The sequence below is a fragment of the Elephantulus edwardii genome, unplaced genomic scaffold, assembly GCF_000299155.1.
Source record: "Elephantulus edwardii isolate Elephantulus edwardi_28Jun2011 unplaced genomic scaffold, EleEdw1.0 scaffold00025, whole genome shotgun sequence".
Classification (NCBI taxonomy): Eukaryota; Metazoa; Chordata; class Mammalia; order Macroscelidea; family Macroscelididae; genus Elephantulus; species Elephantulus edwardii.
In genome coordinates, this window is record NW_006399775.1 from 15198505 (window position 1) to 15204481 (window position 5977).

Consider the following 5977-nt stretch of genomic DNA (forward strand, 5'->3'; position numbering starts at 1 on the left):
AACTCTGGTGGTGTAGTCAGTAGAGCGCTGCACTGCTAAGTCAAAGGAGGAGTAGCATCTCTACTGGTTCAAATCCACCAGTATCTCTGAAGGGGGGGGGAGGAAATAGATACGGGTAGTCTCTTCTTGTTACAATGTCCAGTCTCAGAAACCCTATGGAAGATTTTGATGAGTCTGTACCAACTGGACAGTAGTGAGTGAATGAGTTTTATGTATATGGCACTCTGTTAGACAGCTTTTCACATCTTAATTAGTCCCCATTCCTCCTCATTGCCTTAGAGATGGTACTGACTCATCGCTGGCTCTCCATTAGATTTCCAAAGCTGTAATTGAAAGAAGCAGCTGGATTTGAACAGTTAGAGAAGGTTAACCTTTGGATTAGCAGTGCAAATTCTTGATGGACAAGGCCACCAGAGCTCTCTTTAGTTCTCATGGCACCACATTAACGAAACGTTATTTTTGTGTTTCAGAAAGGAAAATTGAGATTCAAATAATAAAAGCCTAGAACTTGCCCCCATGACTCTACCTGGTTTCCCACCTACGTGAGCTCCTTAAAAATAGGCCCTGCGTGGATTGGGGGTAGCCCTCAGGATCCAGACATGTACAGGTATGCCTTTAGGAGTTCTCTCCTATGGGATTAACAGCCTCTGAAATGCACTGGAGGGTCAGCTATGAGTCTGTTCTGACTTGGACAGTACACAACAACAACAATAGAGGAAGGGAAAGGGAGCAAGGAGGAAAACATGTAACAATAATGGATGAAAACCCAACCTTTCTGTAAACCTTTGTTAAATAAAAATTTAATATGTAATTTTAAATTTTAATGTGTAAATTTTAAATATCAATTTAAAAATTTAATATGTAATCTAATTTGTAACATGTAAAATGTGTTCCTTTAAATTAAAAAATATTGTTCAGAATATACAAAGCAAAGCATATATCAAGACAACCTCCTCCACACATTTAGTGACAGACTGCATTCTTCACACTATGCAATCAATCATTCTTACCCTCCTTTTCTGAGTTGCTTGCCTTTCCCATTCTTAACATTAACTCACTGCTTTCTATCTCTCCCACTGCTATTGTAACTTTGATCCTATATAGTTTTTAGAGAGATCGTTTTCAGAAGAGCACAGTGCTTAAGGCTGCCTTTTTCAAGAAATAAGCCAAATTATTGTTTACTTTCAGGAAGATTTCCTGAAGAGTTTCTGGATAAACTGTTGGAAAGGTAAAAGAGTTTAGGTAGTTTAGTAGTTCAGCACTAACCTAACTAATCACAGACTACCGACTAGAAGCAAGACTTCCGCCTCTAAGGCCAAAGCAAGGGCATGTCAAAAACGAGAAAAAGAAAATTAAAAGAAGGACCCTAAAAAAACATAACCGTCCGGACGCCCTCGGACTGCCTTGCACGTGCTTGCCCCCTTGGCCCACTTTCCAGCCTCTGGACTGTACCAACTTCCACAGAAGCGAAGAGGAGGCAAACAAAGGGAGCTGCTGGAATAACGATATGCCTTTGCTTTAATGGAGTTTCACGTAGTACATCACAACATTATTTTCACAAAGTCTGCGCACTGTGGGGTTCCCAGTGTTGTCTTCTACCGGAGCCAAGCTAAGACACACGAGTCCTTGTTCCTCTCCCCCCGTGTTGAAATGGTGCAGACCGCGGGTTGGAACGCCCCGCCCCGCCCAGCTCGCGCTGTGGCCCGCCCCGTCTGTGAGGTTATAAAGCGCCGCGCTCGGGAGCTCCGCAGCGAGTGCAGTGGCTGCCGCCTTGGCTGGGGCCTCGGCTTCTGCTTGGGCCGCCGGTTCCCTGCACCCGTCGCCGCCTTCGCTTCGGCTCGGCGTGCGCTGCGCGTAGCCCTGGTCCCCGGAGGCCGGGGCATGGGCTAGGAGCGCAGGCTAACGTGGCTTTCTGCGTAGCTGGGACCTGCGTGCTTCACCATGAAGACCCTCATTGCCGCCTACTCTGGCGTCCTGCGAGGTGAGCATGGGGCCAGTCAGAGCGCTCTAAATAGAGGGAATAGGCTTTCATGTGAAGGGTCTGAGGGTCTGAAGCTGTCACAGCGGAGGAATCTGCAGGGCCTGAGGGACCTTTGATCCGGGAGTTGTGAAACTGGATGAAGATTATCAGCAAAGGATGTATCCGAAGGGCAGGCTCCGAGGCTGGCTGCTGGTGTGGTCTCAGGATAACAGGTTGTTGGAGAATTGACCACATTACAAATTAAAGTCCCCTTCCTCCTTAAAAAAAAAAAAATAAAATAAAAAGAAAATGGACGCTAGCTCCTCTCAGATCGGGATCTGATATGGGAGAGGAATAATTTCTTCGTTTACCTCGGGCAGCCTGGCGTCGTGGTCAGGACTAGGTTCCAGTCTTCACTCATTCTACGCTCATCAGTTCTTGTCACCTCTTCTCCCCAGATTGTTTTCCTCCTCTGTGAGATGAGAATGGTATCATTCTCTCTTTTCCTTTGCTAAGGATAACCCCTGTTCAGCCCCCAACACTGTTGGTGGACCCTGGTAGTTCCCTCTCCTCTCTCTAGCCAGGTGGAACAAGCTTCGGCAGTGTGAGACTGGATGGAGCCGGGTGACACCGGTGTTGCAATCCCATGGTACAGCCACCAGACGGGAAACATACCTGACTGAACATGATGGCGTGCCACGCCATCCTCCACTCTGCCCTGCCAACCTTTTCATGGACCAGGCTTTTCCTTCACTCTCCCAGCCACTGTCCTTGCTCAGAGCTCATTCTCTTTTAACTGAGCCCTGTCCACTCAGCAACTTTGAGCCTGGACAGAACCCTTAGAAGGTGAGGGGGAAACTCTGAGCATCTCTAGTCTGGTCACCAATGTAAGCTAAGCACCTCAGTGGATCAGAGACAGATTTAAGACCTCAAAGCCTTTCCACTCAAGGAAGGGCATTCTTTCCTTTTTCTGTGGTGACCCCCACCCTCCAGTGCCTTACAGTTGGAAAAGCTGAAATGGAGAAAGGCATGACCTACCCTAAATTTCCTTAAAATCTAACTTGCTCTGGGAGTATATACACTTCTGAAAGATCCTGGGGACCATCAAGCTGTACTGGTCCATAGGGTGATTCTTTCAGAACCTTCTTAAGTGTGTGAGGTATCTTGTTTTGCTGTTTTCTTCCTTCTAAACTTCTCATCCTTAGATAACTAGCAGCTGCCTATTAACTCCCTTACTTTCACTGTAAAAAAAAAGTAATAAAAAAAAGTCAGTGATTGAAATTTTGGAAAAAAATTATAGACAAACGTAAAAATTTCTGGTAAAGAAAATTATCCAAAGACAGCTTATTAACCAACTCGAGTAGCTCAGTCGATAAGGAGTTGTACCGCCAATCCAGAGAGGGATGGTTTGAATCCACCAGCTGCTCCCAGGGGGAAAGGACAGTCTCCTCCTGTGTGAGCTGCAGCCTCTGAAAACTCACTGGAGAGTCAACTATGAGTCGGTTCTGATACAGTGGCAATGAGTTCTATTTGATGCATAGATAAAGTAGAGGATGTGCTGTAAATACAGTCATGAATTCAGTTTTCTTCCCTCTTAGCATTGAATCACAAGTAGTTCCTAATGTTGTTTTTAAAATCACTTAAAATATTCTATTAGGGGGAGCTAACCCTCACTGAGAGTGTCAACAATTTGACTGTGTCCTGGACCTTAACATTGGCATTGTTCCCTCCTGCGACGCTCACAGTGGTGCTTGGTCCATGTCTGCCCCTGTAAGGCTGGACATTGCTTATTGTGCCTAGCGAGTTCTGCACCCATTCTGACCACCTCTTCTTTCACTTAAGAGCACTTTTTGATTAGCTATCCCCTTTGATAGCTCTATCAGGGGACCAGAGACTTGTCATGTCATTGTCTCCAGTCATAGCATAGGTAATACTGGTGGCCCATACTGGAAAACCACTTCCTTTGACGCTGTTCTCCACAAACTCAGCTGTCTCTTCTCGGAGCCAGGGACCCTGACTCCCACACTTTTTAATCTACAGTTTGTTATTCAGAAAGACATCTGTTCTAAGCGATGGTTTGGGACAAATCACATAATCATTTGAAGATCATTTACTCATACTTTGTCAGATCTGGAAATGATGGTGTTTTTTTTTTAATTGAATGCAAGGAATTCTGTCATCGTATGTAGCAAGGGGTGGCATAAAATGTAAACCAGTCAGTTGAGCTTGCTTGAATCTGCTTTGGTGAAAGACTGGGTGGAGTAGGGGAGGGTGCCGAAGCACATTTTGTGTTATCTGGGCATCTCCATTAGGCCTGCTTTCTGTATCCTTGGTCCTTTGAAGACACTCCCCAGTGGCCTAGTTTGCCTCTACAGATTTAAGTTCCCACTGCTGTGAGGTGGTGAACATCCTGTCAGTGGCTGTATTCAAGGAGAGACCATGGCTTCTGTGAAGGACAGTCCTGTGCTAGGTGAGAGACTGGAATACATACCTTAGCTTGACCAAAAGGAAAGGCCTGCCTGTTGGGGAACATAGGGTGGGTGGGTGGTGGGACCTTGGTGTTGGGGGGAATCTTCATGTGTTTTTTTCTGACCTTTGAAGTATTTCTGGGTATAGAGGCTGCACACTTAGCTGCATGTTCATCCCTACCTTTACCTGTGGACAGGGGACTCAAGGTCAGAGCTCCTTAAGACCTGCCCACATCCCTGCCATTCAGTACAGGCCCAGCTCCAAAGTACTGAGTTATTCTGTTCTCTAAAGAACAAAACCAGGAACAATAGGCGGGGCTTACAAAGGGCTAGGGAAGGGACAAGGGAATGGGGAGCGTATTTTGATGTGTTGGAGGAAACCTTTCTAATAGCTGTTGAGGATTGCAACCTGCTGAAATGGATAGGTTTGAGTTTCCCATCTGGGGGTGTACCAGTAGGGGCTTCAGAAATGAGACTAAGTAGCTAGCTTGTTGAAGGTTAACTTTGGAACTGAGGGTTGATAGTCACCTAACCCCATCCTAAATCATAAGATAAGAACATCATGCGTGTCTCCCTTCTCCAGTTCTGTAGTGCTTTCCCCTTCGCCTGTATTATTCCCTGATTGGCACAGAGACCAGGACATGGTTTATCTGTGCTACCAAGAACTTGACTGAATGAAGAGGAGAAGGCAAAGAGCAGTATTTTATTAGTGGCTGTGTTACTCAATGGCCAGTGTGGAAATCCTGCCCCACCCCCTCCCACCTCTGTATTCTTCTGCACATATTGTCACTATAGGGCTGGTGTCGCCTGGGATGGTAACCCGTGGTGTCACGCGTCACCCCTCCAGGGGTCCTCCACCTGTGCCACATCGTTCACAATCCTTACGAATGTTTATTATCACTCTTAATCAGAATAATATAAGCATAGCTGCAAGTTGCTTAAGTGTAATATTTCCTAGATTAATGACTACCAGCCATGAAAGTGTTTTAGAAAGTCTACATTGAATTATAGCATTACTAGTTAAAACATTGTTAGTATAGAGTATTAATTACAGGATTTTTTTTTAAATAATACATCTCTGCTAAATCTGCACAGGACATTTGTAAAAGCCATTTTGGTGTCAACCGTTCTGACATTGTCACCTGTGTGTCCTGCACCTCCTTTATCCCCTGGTGACTCCACTGCCACATGAAACACTTGAGTCATCAGTGATAGATGCCTGTAAGCTCTGCATATGGCCTTATGTTATAGACGAGAGCACCAAGGACCCCAGGAAGAAACTCCCAACCAAGGATTGTCAAAGAGAAAGCTAGAACCCTGATTCATCCCCTTGTCTGTGGGAGATCCGGTCTTGCCTTCTTTTTTTTTTTTATTAAATTTTATTAGTTTTAATGAACATTTACAGGGATTTTGGGTTTTCATTCCTTCATTGCTGTACCATTCTCTCTACCCTCCTCCTCAGTTTGTTCTTCTTCCCCGCCATCCGAATGTCTGTTTTAATTGTCCAATTGCCACAGTGCTTATCAAAGTCAGTTCTGATTAATCTCCT